General features: G+C 47.7%; 1 non-coding gene across 1 annotated transcript; it reads left to right on the top strand.

The window, feature by feature from the left end:
* The first annotated feature begins 5,792 nt into the window (after window positions 1–5,792).
* TRNAK-UUU lies at window positions 5,793–5,865 on the top strand. Its single transcript has one exon. It is a non-coding gene; the product is annotated as a tRNA-Lys (tRNA).
* Window positions 5,866–15,945: the final 10,080 nt, after the last annotated feature.

The raw sequence follows: 15,945 nt of genomic DNA, 5'->3' as shown, positions 1-15,945 counted from the left end.
GGGCTGTTTTAAAAGACGACAGTGATCAAATGTTCTCCATGTTCACTGAAGGCATGACAAGACAGAAAGTAAAGCTTAATCATAAGGGAGAGATAGAGATTAAAATATTAAAAAAACTAATAATTAAGGTAGTAGTTAACCCTGAACAACAGAGGGAGGGGAGAGGTGTGGAATCCCCCATCATAGTTTTTTTTTAAGCAGGTTGGGAGGGATGGTGTAGGGGGGTGTTGGTTTGGTCCCTGGTCCAGACAGAGGAGGGGGGGCTCTTTGATGACTCCTTTGTCCCCAGCCCAACATTGCTGTGATAAGAGTCCTGCTCATTTTTTTTATTTATTTATTTATGCCTTGCTCCCTTTAGATTAGTGCCAGACCAAAAAAGCAAGCAAAAAAGTGGATATGGCAAAGAAGCTTCATTTAAAATTAAATTAAAATGCAGAGCCCTCCAGACCGGTGGCCAGGACCCGGGCAGTGTGAGTGCCACTGAAAATCAGCTCGCGTGCCGCCTTCAGCACACGTGCCATAGGTTGCCTACCCCTGGGCTAGTGTATTCTATGTTTTTCCTGTCATAGGTGATTCATTCATAGCTCTCGGGCCAGATCACTCTTTATGTTCAGTCCCCTTCTGGGATAAAAGTCCACCTGAAAATACAAATAAGTGATCCTTCTGCCCACTTGGCCTATACTGAAGTCCCGGCTCTGCACCTCTACCAATTCTTCTGTGCTTTTTAAGCTGAGCACTGCCTCCCAGGGCTTCCCCCTGGAGCCCCTTCTTTCCAGCAGGTTTCCCCACTGCCTCCCTTCCCTGGGTACTTCGGCAGCTTTTCCCAGGGGTCTCCCTGCTTCTCACAGGCCTCTCTACAGGCCTCTCACAGGAAACTAACCTGTTCCCTGTAGGCCCTGTTCAGCCTGCCTTCACCACACCCTTCCCAGAGAGAGGGAGCTCCCAAGTTCCTCTCTCCTAAAGTAAAACAAGGTGACAATGCAGCAGCTCTTCAATCCCATTCAAAGGTCACCATTCCCAGGTCGCCCACTCAACAGTCATTGAACCACCCAGTCCCAGTTCATTTGCCACTCCTCTCCCACAAGTCAGACCTCCCACTGCGAGCCCTACCCCTGCCCAGGGGAACCTCCTCCAAGTACCAACCCCTTGTTTCTGGGGTCCTCCTGCAGCTCTCCACTCAAGTCTTCTGCTAAAGGGCTCCCTGTAGTGTTCACCTCACCAGGCCTCCTTGTCTGTGAGTACTGGGATCCACCCTCAAGCATCAACATGCTAGCTTCTGGGCCCCGCTTACACCGACCAAGCTGATTCTTCCCCTCAGTCCTAGGGGCCTCTGCACAAGCCTTCATGCAGCTCAGCAGGGTCCCCCAGCTCCAACCAGTCCTCCCCACAGCTCAGAACTCATTGCCAGCAGCTCACAGTTACCACCCTCCACCAGGTCTCCTGCAGCTCATTCCCTCAGACAACTCTTTGCTGCTCCTTCTGATGGTGCTCATTCCCCTACGACCCAGGAGCCCGCTTTTCAGACCAGATGTGAGGCAGCTGGCCCATCATAGGTGCTCTGACTTCTTCCCTCTTCAAGGGGCCAGTAACCCTGTCATGCTGCCACAGCACTTTCTGGAGAATCCTTTTGCCTTGTGTGCTAGGTCACAGGCTCATCCTATATATCATCTAGGCTCTTTGTGGCTTCAGGAGATTTCCCAGGATGCTTTGCGTTTGTTGAGATAAGTTTAGTCAGTTCCTACTTATAGCCTTTGTGGCAATCTTTGGCTGGGGCTGTTTTGGGACAAGGGTTTCTAAACAAAGTGTTCTCAGGGACCCTTGAGCCCAGATTCCACTGAATTACTCCTCAAACTGAGCCTGTCTGAGAAGTGGTCTGGTTCATCCCCTGTGCATCTCCTGAGACAAAAATTAAAGGAGTATTTCTTTCCAGTGGGCTGGAATGGGTAGGAAAGCTACACAATTTAGTATATGTGCATGGTGGAATTCTCTAGCCTGTGTTATGCTGGAGGTCAGATCAGGTGATCACACTGGTTCATCTGGGGCCTTAAAATATACGGCTCTATTGCTGTAAGCATTTTTGGCACCTTTAAGGTCTGGAACATGCTGGGATTCTGCGTGGCCAGATGGATGGTGCTGGTGGCTGGAGATCATTGGGGTCTGAATTTAAGATGGAGTGGTGTGGATGGAGCCTGTAAATAGGTCCCACCCACTATGCTAACTTGATCATTGTTGTTTTATTGCCTTTCCCTTGTCACTCTGATCCAATTAAAGGCATTGTAGTTAAGTGAAAAGCCACTATTGGCTAATTGGATTTGGGGCGCAGAGCCCCCTTCTGGGGCTGGGATTATTTCTTTATTTATTTGCCTTACAATTGCTAAAACCATTACCAGGCTATGAGGGGCTAATCCCCTGCCCTTGGAGAGCTCCAGGGAAGATCACTGAGTAAAGATCCCTGCTTCAGCAGGCTTGCTGTTCCCTGCACAGCTGCCAAGCGTTGGGCCACCTTGTGCTGGGAATGATGTCCGTATATTTTTAACATTCTGCTGCAGCCTCCCACTGCATTCACATTATTGATGATCTGCCCCCCACAGCTGTTTTGTATGGATCCCCACCTTGTCCCTTCTACATCTCCTGCCCCAGCCCAGCCCCAAAACAACTGCTAGCTGCCTGCCTTTCTGAATATTAGGATGGCTCTCCCTTGCCTTTGTTCCCCTGTGTGTTTGGAATGGTGCGGCTGGGATTGTGATGTGGGGATGCTTGAGTGGTGGAACCTGCCTCTCCTGGACTAAGGGTCTGATCCAAAGCCCTCTGATGCCAGGGGAAGTCTTTCAATTATCATCACAGGGCTATGGCTCAGGCCCTAAATTGGGTCCTGCCAGAGCATGTGGGGATCTCTGAGCACATGCCAAAATGCTCTCGGAGAATCCAACCCCTTCCCTGCATGTTGGATCTGCCTGCTCAGAGTCCAGACTCCAGAGCACTCAGGGGTCATGGGCATGACCATGCAGCTGTTCTACACATTTCCCAAAGCATCCAGAAGAGCACTGGAGCCTAGTTGCACGATGGCCAAACATCAAGAGTTATGCCCCCAAAATCATGAGGTTGGCTTAAAAATCACAAGACTTCAAAAAAATAATAAACCCTGAGTTCTTGTTATTTATCATTTTGGTTTTGAACCTCTAGGATACCCTCAGGACACATTTTCCTGTTTTTTCTGTACATATGAGGCTTCAAAATGTACCTTTTTAAAAAAAAAAAGCAAACAAAAAAGCTGAGATTCTCATATATTCACGTGACTCCAGGAGCTGGAAACACACAAGACTTGCAATAAAACTGTGAGAGCTGGCCACACTGCTGAGTGCCATAGGCCACTTGCTTAAAATTACTGACAAGCAAAAAATATAGAGTGGCCAACATTATCAGAAGTGATTCTGGATACCTCCAGTTTTAAATCCCCAGCCAGAGACACTTGAAAGGGGCTAGACGCTTTTTTGAAAACCTGGCCATTAATATCTGTGCATTTTGTCAATATCAAAATTTAAGAAGTTGTGTAAGACCTACTTGTGTCATAGCCTAACGTTGTTCCCCTCCTATCAAATTTAAATAGATCCAGAGCAATGCACAAAGAAATGGACTAATATTTTTCTTCTAATCTGTTACATTCATAGGAATGCTAAGGCCCAATCCAGCAATGAGCTTTGCATGGACTTTGTGCAGGCACAGGGATCCACCCGCACAGACCTCATTGTAGGATCCAGGCCTGAGGTGTTGCTTGTAACAATGGCAGGTTAAAAAAGACTTCAGGCGGGGTGATTTTTAAGCTGACAGTGCCCCTTCAAGTGGTGCAAAAGGCGCTATGCAAATTGTTCAGAATAGGTCATGTAGCGGGGATGATGAATCTCCAAATTGCCCCACAGGATGTCCTAGTTCTGCTGAAAACAGGTTCAAGCTGTCTTTGGCTTAGTCAGCAAGGCTCAGTACAAAATGGAAAACAATGTTCCCCATAAAGGAACAAAAAAGAAATAGAAAGCACAGCTAATGGCGAAAGAGGGAAGGAGCAGGGGTTATGGAGCTGTCAACCACAGTGGACCACATTGGGTACTGCGTAGGGCTTTCTGTCAAAATATTTTTGATGGAAAATTGGGTTTTTAACAAAATGAACTGGGCCTGTTTTCCTCACACATTTTTTTTGTTAGAAAAATCCAAAATTGCAGCCAAATAAATACTGGGGAAAAAATAGGTTTTTGGTGGTGTTTGGCTGAAAATGTTCAGGATTTTGACAAAAGTTGAAAATGTCATTTGCATCAAAATTTTCTGTGACCCCTCTCACCCCCCATTTTTCAACCCCCTCTAGCGTATTTGAGAAAACCTAGCCAGAAGACTCACATTGGGAGCTTTTGTATATGGAGCACTTATGAAAATCTAACCCCCTATGCTTAGGGATGCTGGCAGAGGGAGCATTCTCAGAATCATTTCTTGCTATGCTCATCCCAAAGGTGTAACATGTGTGCCATTCCCATGTGGCTTTTCTGGTGTCAGCAGAAGCACAAGGACCAGCCCAATCACAGTCCCAACCTGACATAGTAGTTCCAACCTGAAATTATAGTCCATGCAAGTTCGTGCATTACATGCAAGTTAAAATGCTGGCTAGTAGAGGGGAGAAACACACACAAAGGGCTAGATCCTCAGCTGTTGTAAATCAGCATCAAATGCAAACCTGATGGAACAAGTGGAAATAACGGAGCGACAGCAATTGACAAAGATTTTCAGACAGGTTCAGACAAAGAGCAGTTTAGTGTTGTCTCCTTCAGAAATTTCAGTCAAATACACTCCCCAAAAGATAAATTGCACTGTGAACCCCTGAAATTCTAATCCACTTTAAGATTCTTTAAAGAGAAATCCTACCAACCAGCTGTCTCCATGCTCTTTAGCTGAAATCCATGCTCTGATCAGGAAGCATTCCCGCTAAAGAAGATCCCGAGTGAAGGTTGACCTGTTAGTTTCTTTTCCGTCCTGAGCTTCCACCCACTAGCCTCCAAACTCAGAAAACAAGGGCCAAATTAATCTCTGGTGCAATTCCACTGAACCTAATGGTGTTGCACCAGGGATTAATTTAATCCCTAATATCCTGATTGCACAGAAAGGGAAGACACCTGACTCTCAGGTGTGTAAACAAAACATTTGAACCTCTCTGCTACTGCTGCACATCACACCAAGGTCCTGAAACCCTCCCTCTTACCCATGGACTCCTGCCCTTCATAGATCTGCTTTTAAACTTCACTACCGCTTTCAAATTGAGGCTACTCAGTTTTACATTACATTGACCTCTTCAATAAGTCCTCTCCCATCCACTCTCCTGGATGAACTGAAGAGGTAAATTCATGTCTTCTTCATCTGAATTCCCCTTATCTAGATGTCTCAATGAGAGAGTCCAACCCTCCCATCTCAATCTCCATCTCCTTGGGATGCCAGCTCCTTGGTCCTTCTGTTCCCCTAGTGAGGTTCTACTGCTTGGACATGGGCTTTTGAATGGGAGCTGAGCATCCACCTTCCTTAGGTCTCTTTGAAAACCCCAGCAGAAAGGAACAGTAGGAACCACAATAGGAGCCATCTGCTGATACATCCAATGCAGGCAGGCACACAAAGATTTCTCATGTATATGAATCCATCTCAAGTTCCACCACTGGGCCTTGCTCCTGGATCCTGGTGGGGTGCAGAGACTCCTGGGCTCACAGGACAAAAGTGACAGGCTCTATGGAAAAATTACCAGGCATTTAATTAAATTCATGTGAGACTGGCTAGCTCAGTTGGTAGAGCATCAGACTTTTAATCTGAGGGTCCAGGGTTCAAGTCCCTGGTCAGGCAGAAGGATAGTTCTCTCTGTGATATCCCCCAAGATCTTCAGAGGGCATCTCTTGAGGACTCTCCTTGACTTCATGTTTTGGAGGGATAGCTCAGTGGTTTGAGCACTGGCCTGCTAAACCCAGGGTTGTGAGTTCAATCCATGAAGGGGCCATCTAGGGAATGGGGGTAAAAATCTGTCTGGGGATTGGTCCTGCTTTGAGCAGCAGGTTGGACTAGATGACCTTCTGAGGTCCCTTCCAACCCTAATCTTCTATGATTCACTATCAGCTTGAGCCAATGTCCATCAACATTAATGGGAAAATCCCCATGGGTGCTGGATCAGGCCCATTAACTCTCCACCCCTTCCCATACATAATCATTTTATTATCTCACACTAATTCTCTCTATAGGGACAGTGGGGCCATCAAAAGGCCATGGCATCTCCTTCCTGCTCCCACTGGAGGTCATGTTTGGCCTCTGCCCTGGGAGAACTTGCAGTTGGCCAGTCCTGTGGTGCAGGAAGAGTTCGGAAGGCACTTGAATCCCCTGTGAGAGAAGCATCATAACACCAGGGAAAATACAAACATCATTATTCTGTCTAATCAGGAGCCATTCACTGGAGGGCTCTTTTTGGAGCAGGGGATTCTGGTTTCAATGGGAGACCCCTGGATGACTGTGCGCGTTTGTCAACCCACAACCAAGCCCAGAGAGGATGGTTCCTATTAAAGTAATAAGGCTCTTAGCTTGACTTAGAGGAAGAGGCAAAAGCAAATAATCAGAGAGCGAGAGAGAGGCAGAGATAAAGAGAAGAAACCAAGGGGAAGATGATTTTCTATCAACAAAACAGCAGGGACAAATTCTAGTTCATCTCATCGGAAATGTCTTCTTCATGTGCAAACAGCGCCTGGAGCCAGCACTAATCTCCAGATTAAAGCCTTTTAATAACAATTAGTCCTCTCCGCGTACTAACCCACTGGACACTCCGCTGCATACTTGGGAAGGGGGAGGAGAAGGAAGGATGCTTCACTAGCTGTTTAACCCTTAAATCCCCTGATGTGCCAATTTGCTTCCCCTCCACACACAAGCCTGAGCATAGGCCAGTGCAACTTAGTAGCTAAACCCGCCCCTATAAGGGCTGACACTGCTTCTCTCCATGTATCTATCTGCATGTTGTGTGTGCGTGTAAGAAAGAGAGAGAGAGTCATCCCCAGCTTCAGGAAAATCTGGATCTGAATTTTGCACCTCCTCCCATGTCTATCATCTAGGTGTTTGCAGGGAGGAGGAGCTGACCCCTGTGGAAAAGAAGACACCTTATCAGCAACACTAGCCTGTGGCCAAGTTTTCAGTGATCCAGCAGCTGGAAGGAAAAGAGACTCATAGACAATTAAATATTCCGTTATTCCAAACATCTCCCTTCACACTGCTGGTCCTTTAAGACATCACATTGATGCCTCTCCTTCCTACATCTGTGAGTAAGGACTGCAGACTTTCCCATACTGTTTTCTAAGGGCTTTGGCTGCTGTTTTGGCTTGGTTCAGAAATGTCTTCTGATGAGGGAACAGAACCCCCCTGCCATCATCATCCAGAACCTGGTGCCCTGAGTGTCCGGCTTAGACCTCGGCGAGCACCACAGTGCATTTGATTGCCCACCCCACCCAACCTGCTTTAGATATCAGTTCCCATCTGATCAAAAACTCCAAACCCAGGAGCATGGGAGCGTTTTTTGCCTTCCTATCCAAAGTGATAGCTGGCTCCAAGCTGGGAAGTGTAGCCTGTCCGCTCCCACCTCCTGCAGCATTTGGGAAGGAACCACATTGCCGCATTAGGAGATGCAAGCCACAGATGAAGCTGCAAGGACACAGTCTTTTCTCTGCTTGCATCAGGTGTGGCTGCAAAGTAGCTGGATGCATCCCTGTTCCTTCCCATGAATTAAACGGGGAGCTCAGCTGAAGGGCTGGGGTAGAGAAACGAGAGCAGAGGATGCTGGTGTGAAACAGCAGCTTCCGTGCTGAGCCTTCAAACTTCCCAAACAACAAGCCAAGCAGAATTTCTTGGAAGAAGCCACATCAGCTACCCTTAAAGCGATTAACCAAACAAACAGGACAGAGAAAAACCTTCCATGAGGTGATTGCAGGGAGGGAAGGAAAAACAACCCTGTGACATTATTGCTACAGCAGCGGGGGCTGCCAGATCTCCCCTCCGACCTGTAATCCTGTCCCCCCCACACACACACACACCATCCATAGGGGTAGTGCAATTACTATTCAGGCTGGGGGCTGAAGAGAGTCTCCTGGCCCTTCTTCTAATGTAAGGTTATTGTAATTGATATGAAGGTAATTGATAATGTGTTACGGTGAATAATGTCTTCAATTTTCTGCTAAATCCCATTTTTGTAGCCATCTGGGCTCCTCCAACTGCCCCCCTGGGACGCCGAGTAATAGATAGTAATTATTCTCAAGTCATTTACTTTTTCAAAGTGTTTAGTGCTTATCTGTTTTACAATTAAAATGGAAACGACCCTGATTCACTTCCTTTCTTTTTTATTTAAATAGCACACACACACACACACACACACACACAGAGTCCACTACACACTGGAACCCAGAAGGAGGGGTGTGTGGGTGTGTGTACACACATATCACTACCATGCAGAAGCACACAGGATCTAAATGTACAGTCTTCACTCGCTTGCATGCAAGAGCACAGAGAGGCGTGTGTGAGAGCACAAATACACAAACACCGAGGAAGGCAGTGTGTGTTCCTGACAGCCCTATGCAGCAAAGCACACTGTGCGTGCGTGTGTACGTCCTGAGACCCCCATGGAAACATATGTGTGTGTATTCCACACTGCCCTGTCTGTTGCAAGTTACAGAGTGAAACACCACAAACACATAGCACAAAATCCTTTCCACACATCTCTATGTGGAGGAGGTCACTGTGTGTTCCAACAGGACATTTATTGATAGAGAAATATGTTGTATACACATGAAGATGATACAAAGTGAAACAAGCATTTGTGTATGCATAGAGATAAACATACACCATATATGCACATACACATACAAAACATACATTAGGCATATACACATGCAATTACACACAAACGAACATGCAAATGTGCATTCAGATAGATCCCCAGAACACACATGTAACTAAACAGAAGCAAACAAGCAAATGCACCATCAATGGAAAGCATATTTTGTACAGTAAAGCCATTTGAAAATCAATACCTAACCTTCCCTGCTATTTGCAACAGAACACTGATTTGTGTTCTTAACAGCTAGCTCTGCTGCTCCCCAGAAGAATACAAAGCACTTGAATACAAGCTGTCCCCCAATACTCAGTAACCAACACAGGGGAATCTCTGCAGCAGCAAGTTAATCCATTGGGATACTTGCTTCAGCACAGAAGGCCAGTGCAAGGCTTGTCCATTAACTTCAATGGGGCCAGGATTGGGGCAAGGAAATCCAGCCCAATTCAGGCTGTGCCCCAACACCCAGAAACTAACCCACTTCCACCGTTCCCCACTGTATATAAAGTGATCCAAAAAGCAATCTCACCAAACCCCAATCCATCGAAGTCAATGGAAAGATTCCCATATAATACAGCAGAGTTTGCACTGGTCCCCACAAGACCTCTCAAGGACTGTAGGCCATTTTTACAGGCTGTGCAACTCTATCCTGAGAAGCAGTGATTTTTAGGGGTCCTGGTGGATAATCAGCTGGATGTTAGCTCCCAGTGTGACACTGTGGCCAAAAGGGATAATGCAATCCTGGGTCGTATAACTAGGGAGAATCTTGAGTAGCAGTAGAGAGGTTATTTTACCTCTGTCTCTGGCACTGGTTTGATCTGTGCTGGAATCCTGTGTCCAGTTCTGGTGCCCACAGTTCAAGAAGAAAATTGATAAATTGGAGAGGTTTTAGAGAAGAGTCACAAGAATGATTAGACAATCTGCCTGATAGTGACTGACTCCAAGAGCTCAATCTGTTTAGTTTAACAAAGAGAAGGTTAAGGGGTGACTTGATTGCAGTCTTTAAGTATCTTGATTGGGAACACATATTTAATAACAGGCTCTTCAATCTAGCAGAGAGAGGTCTGGCACGATCCAATGGGTGACAAGCTGCAGCTAGACAAATTCAGACTGGAAATGAGGTAAATGAGGTAAATTTTTAACAGATCAATTAACCACTGGAACAACTTACCAAGGATGTTGGTGGAGTCTTCATCATTGGCCATTTTTAAAACAAGAGTGGGTCTTTTACTAGAAGCTCTGCTCTAGGGATTATTGTGAGGCAGGTCTCTGGCCTGTGCTGTACAGAAGGTCAGACAAGATGATCACAACGGTTCCTTCTGGCATTGGAATCTTTGAATCTGAATCTTCTGCAATCCAGCATCCAGGAACTTCCACGCTGCAATCCATGACGGACCTAACCAGCTAGAACCAACCCCCCTGGAATCTCTATTCAAACACAAGACCTCGGTTTCCCTGGATACCCCATGCACACTGAGCTCCAGAAATTCATCAGCTGCAGCAGCATATTTGCTGCATCCCAAAAGCCAGCAATAACAACAGTGAGCCCTTCCTACAAAATAACTAGACACACCCCGCCAGGGACGTTGGCTATATAGCCAGCCAGCAAAACTTCCTGAATGGAAGCAGGAGTGGCCTGGGACACCTCTGCTCCATCCCACCACACAAATACTAGCTCAGTAGAACAACTTGCATCCCTGCAGCCCAGGAATTGCCCTACTGGAAACTCTGCTGCACCTCAGCCCTCTGAAAATTACCTCATTGTAACCACTGGTTCACTGCAACGCACAGAAATAGGGCTCCCAATGGAATACCAGCTCCATGCCAACCCACAGCACTAGTGCAGAGGAGTTCAGAATGCTCCTACAGAACCCCAGATGCCAGCCTGAAATCTCTACTGCTCCTCCACACTGAGAACCCCCACTCCCACCAGAACCTCCGCTCCCCAGCACAGAAACTCACCCAGCACAGTCTCTGCCACCAGCCTCCAAGGGAGGAGCGAACCAGGTTGGCTAGAAACTGAAATGACCCAACCTTTATCCCAAAGTGGCTACCTTGCACCTGCATTATCCTCTGCCCGAGAAGACATGCCCAGGCAGTGAGAGGCTGCTGACGGAAGTGTGTGTGTAGAGGTGAGGGCAGAGGACCGTTAAGCCCCATGGGGGACAGGCTGCTGTAGTTTTGTCTAAGCATCCAAACATCTATGTGTTTATCTAGACCAAAAAGACCAAGTTTAGACTCCAAATTCAGTGCCTGGTTCTGAACCATTCTCAGCACCCTGCAGCTTCTCTTGGCTTCAGCAGGTGCTGCTGGGTGTCCGGACTTTCGAAACTCAGGACTCTTACTTAGATGTCTACATGTGGACTCAGGAACCAAACTTGAGGCCGCCATGTATGAAAATGTTGGCGCTGGGCTTTTGAGGCCCTGGATTTGAGTTCTGAGCCCCAAAGGCCAGGATGCACAGGCAGCTCTCAGGCAGTGAGGGAGGTGTGGCTCCTAGAGCCCCAGCTTGGTTACAGTGGACCCGGTCAAAAAGTGGACAGCGTTAGGGCTGGACTGTGACTTGGCCGAGGGGCCCAAGCAGGAGTGTGAAGAGAGGATCAGAACCCCCTCATCCCCTGGACTGGACTCTGGCTGCTTTGGCCCCAACACCCCTGTACTCACTGGCCAGTGGAGTGGAACCAGCGTGGAGAGGGGATGGGCTGGCTATGGTCATTGGTACTGGTATAGCTACAGAGCAAGGGGAAGCAGGGGAGTGGAATTTCAATGCAGAAGGGTGGCTGGGGCTATTCCTTGGGAGGGGCAGTTTACACCCCATGCCCTGCTTGGAGCTGTGCCTGAAGGGACACTGCTACAGCTGAATATGTATTCTGATAGATCGAGAGATGTCTTCTGCTTTGTAGCTTAATTTATTTTTTCATTGTCCTTTGATTCTAGGGATGACCCGCTTTATAACAGCATCCAGACCCAGCCACTGCCCCACCCCACCCCCGACCTGAAGTACAAGCCAGCCCTTCCCTCCTCTTCAGTAATGGCTGGAGCACTGGCTCCCTTTGCTGGCTGGTGAGGGCGGCCTCCAGCCCTGTGCGGGAACATCCCACCATTCTTTTGTCTGAGTTGGTAACTGTTTTTCCTTTTCAATCCCTTTAATGACTTTCCCCGACACAATCGGCACAGGCCTGCGCCGAGGCAGCTTCCCCTGCTGAGAGGGAAACAAGACTGAGGGAAAAGGGCGCCGGGGGAACCATTCAGAGGCAAAAAGGGAGCCAGGGGACCCGTTCGTCTCCTCATTTCATCTCCGCCGCCCTGTTGCCAGGTGGGCAGCCCCGCAGCGCCGGGCTGCAATGCTGCTGAAGCTAAGAGAGGAAAATCTCAGCCGGCACTGGAGCAGGGTTGCCATCTGGAATGGGCCATCCAGGGCTGTAGGCTTGGCCTGGATTATCCTGATACAGGCCAGCAGAACAGGTTGGGAGAGGGAGCTGGGAAACCACTGGAGAAGGAACCACTCACTGGCTTCCACAAGGCCAGCAAGCTCAGTACCAGAGGATGCTGCTGGAGCAAAGGGCTGAGCACTGCAGGGCAGGGGCTTTGCCTCACTTGTGAGTTCCCCAGTACTGGTGCTCCTGGGCAGCTCTGTCCTTTGTTCCAGTGGCACCCTGCTCTGTCCTGGGAATGGGCTGGGAGACTCCTTGGAGGCCAGATGGCTCTTCCTCCATCTGCTCCCTGGCACCTGGCTGGAGAACAGGGGTGGGGGTACAGGCAGAGGCCTGGGCAGGTAGTAATGTAGGAGGATGGGGTGGAGGTTTGCACACACTGGAGGCAGAGCAGTGATGTGCATGGAGAGGCCAGGGACAGCTCCAGGGTGACTGAGATTTGTGAAGACCTGCTCCTAGCTCTTACTCACACAGATACAGGATCCAGACCTCCCCATAGCTCTTACTTACCAAGACACAGGGCCCAGACCCCCTGCCCTTAGCTCCTACTCACTCAGATACAGGACCCAGACTGACTCCTGGCTCCTACTGATCTCACAGTGGCAGGCAGCCGCCCCCCTCTGAATGACACATGGGACAGGTCTAGGAGAAGCAGCTGCTGCCAGACCAGCCAATTCTTATTGCCAAGCAGGTGCTGAGGATCCAAACTGTGTAAGTGGTGGGGAAGCCAAGAGGAAGAGGGAGCAGTGAGCTGCCAGGGGAAGTGGGTGAGATGTGAGGAAGTTTGGGAACAGACAAGGGGGCAGCTGCAGGTGAAACCATACTGAATGTGGTTGAGGGGATGGAACATCTGTCTCTGGTTTCCTCTTCCCTGGCTCCTCAGTGTGGGGTGCACTGCTACACTGCCCCTTACAGATCCATTCGAAGTCAGCAATGCGAACTGGTTGGCACCAATGAAGGCCATGAAGGTGATCCCAGTACCTGCCATATAATAGTTACCTCCTAGAACACCTTCCATTCAGGAGCCTTAAAGCACTTTTCATATGTTTATGAAGTCTGACAACTACAGCTGGTTGACAGTTTTTCCACCTGAAAATGGTCAGAAATAATTCACAGGGAAACTAATTGGACGCTAATAGCTGGGTTGTCAGTGAAAAAACAGCATTTTCCCTCAAAGTTTTTGACGCAAATTAAAAGAATGTCCATTTTTGTGGAAATTTGTCACAGGGCAAAAATCTGATCCCAACCTGCTCTGCTCACAGTGCACCTGCCTGGCTGGCAGCGCTAGTCATTGCTATTGTTTATTTTTGTTGCAGTGGCACCCAGAGATCACAAGCAGACCTATTGTGCTAGGTGCTGAACAAACACACAGGAAAGCACAATACTCGACTCACAGCACGTACAGGGATGGGGAAATCAAAGAATAGCGAGGGGAAGTTAGTTGCTCAAGCTCACCCAGCAAAGCCAATAAGCAGGGCTGGGATTAAAACTCAAGCAAGCCCTGACTCCCAGTTCCCTGTGCTAAACAATAGGACATATTGATTACTTCTAACAATAGGACATATAACATGCTCCTGCCTTGCTTTGCTCCTGAAAGGGGCCAGAAGTAATGAAGAGCCTAAGACGCATTCAAATTGACAGTTCATCGGAACTGGCAGGGCTGGCTCCAGGGTTTTTGCCGCCCCAAGCGGCAGGGGAAAAAAAAAAAGCTGCGATCAAGGTGATCGGCGGCACTTTGGTGGCAGCTCTACCGCGAGAGGGACCGAGGGACTTGCCGCCGAATAGCTGCCGAAGAGCTGAACGTGCCGCCCCTTTCCGTTGGCCGCCCCAAGCACCTGCTTGCTGTGCTGGTGCCTGGAGCTGGCCCTGGGAACTGGGGAGCAATGAGAAAAGAGAGCTCAGTGATAGTGAAGGACAAACAAAGAAACCCAAATGGTACTGGAGCACAACAGAGATACCAATGTAATCCCTCCCACTGGTACCACTCACAGTCCTCTAGCCACCTCTTACATGCTGCAACAAAAGCGGTAAAGATGGGAAACATACATCGCTGCTGTGCACAGGATGGGAAGGAGGGAAGGACACATCTGCTTAATACCCATCCAGGGTAGACTCATAGAACTGTATGGCTGGAAGGGACTTTGAGAGATCATCCAGTCCAGAACCCTGCGCTAAGACAAGGCCAATGAAACCTAGCCCATCCCTGACAGATACTTGTCCAAGATGTTCTTAAAAGCCTCCAATGATGAGGATTCCACAACTTCCCTTAGAAGCCAGCTCCAGAGCTTAACTACCCTTACAGTGAGCAAGTTTTTCCTAATATCTAACCTAAATCTCCCTTACTGCAGATGAAGCCCATTACTTCTTGTCCTGCCGTCTGGACAAGGAGAAAAATTGATCATCGTCCTCTTTATTACAGCCCTGAATGCAGTTGAAGACTTATCAGGTCCCCCCTCAGGTTTCTTTTCTCAAGAATAAACATGCCCAGTTTTTTTAACCTTCCCTCAAAGGTCACATTTTCTAAACCTTTTATTGTTTTTATTGCTCTCCAGTTTGTCTTCATCTTTCCTAAAGTGCGGCACCCAGAATTGTAGTATTGAGCTAAGTTAACAGAACAATTCAATGGGAATATTAGGTGCTGGCCCAGTGGCTGGGCAGTTAGCAGACAGGTAAGGCTGAAGGCTTAATACTCCATTGATCTGCAAAATGAGTAGACCCTGTTGCCATTTATGGCAGCTTTTTACACTCTCTTTGCCCTGGGGTCAATGGCAGCACAAGGTGCAGCACTGTGGGGAATCAGGCCCCAAGTGTTTGATAGGAGGGAGGTTGGTTAGTTTCGAATGTGTGCCTTTTGTATCACATGGAAAAGAAAGACAAGACGTTTGTCCTAACCCTGGAAACCCCAAGAGGCGGTAGCTTTGGTCACCAGCCCTGGGGAGGTGATTCGGATCGGCTCCCTTCACACAAAGGATTTTGATGTGTGAAGTGGGGCCTGGGCAATAGAGCAAAGAGAAATTTTTCAGTTGAAACATTTTTCGGCAGAAAATGCCAATTCAGCAACCCCAAAACATTTCCCGAATTGGTGTCAGTTTCACTGAATTGTTTCTGTCAAGAGCAGAACCAACCAGAAATAATTCCAACAAAATTTACGCACCTCATTTTGACGAAATAAAACGCTTCGATTTTTCAGTTCAAACTGTTTTGAAATTTATGTGAAAACACCAATCAAAAGCTTTTTAAAAAAATAGTCAACATTCAAATGAAACATTTCATTTTTGTCAAAAAGAAACAATTTGTTCAGCCAGAGATGAATTTTTGTAAAATTTTCAATTTGCCAAAAATTTCAAATAAATTCATTTTTTATTTGACCCCAAACAATTTTTTCCTAATTTTTCAGAATTGCCAGCGAACCACAAACTCTGTCATTCACACAGCTATGAGAGGCTTTGATGGTCCCAACACCAGGGTATTGATTTTGATTGATTCCCTGAACACAAAGGATTTTGATGTATGAAGTGGGGCTTGACACAGCTACTTTTGGGAGCGCTAAAAGCATTGAGTTATAAGGTGCATTTTGCTTTTGCCATTGACTGTCTCGGATTCAGAAGTGTAACCACTGTAAATAAATGAGACTGG

This window comes from Mauremys reevesii, linkage group 7 (assembly GCF_016161935.1).
Source record: "Mauremys reevesii isolate NIE-2019 linkage group 7, ASM1616193v1, whole genome shotgun sequence".
Classification (NCBI taxonomy): Eukaryota; Metazoa; Chordata; order Testudines; family Geoemydidae; genus Mauremys; species Mauremys reevesii.
Note: the sequence above shows the minus strand (reverse complement) of the source record. Positions and strands in the feature narration are given on the sequence as shown.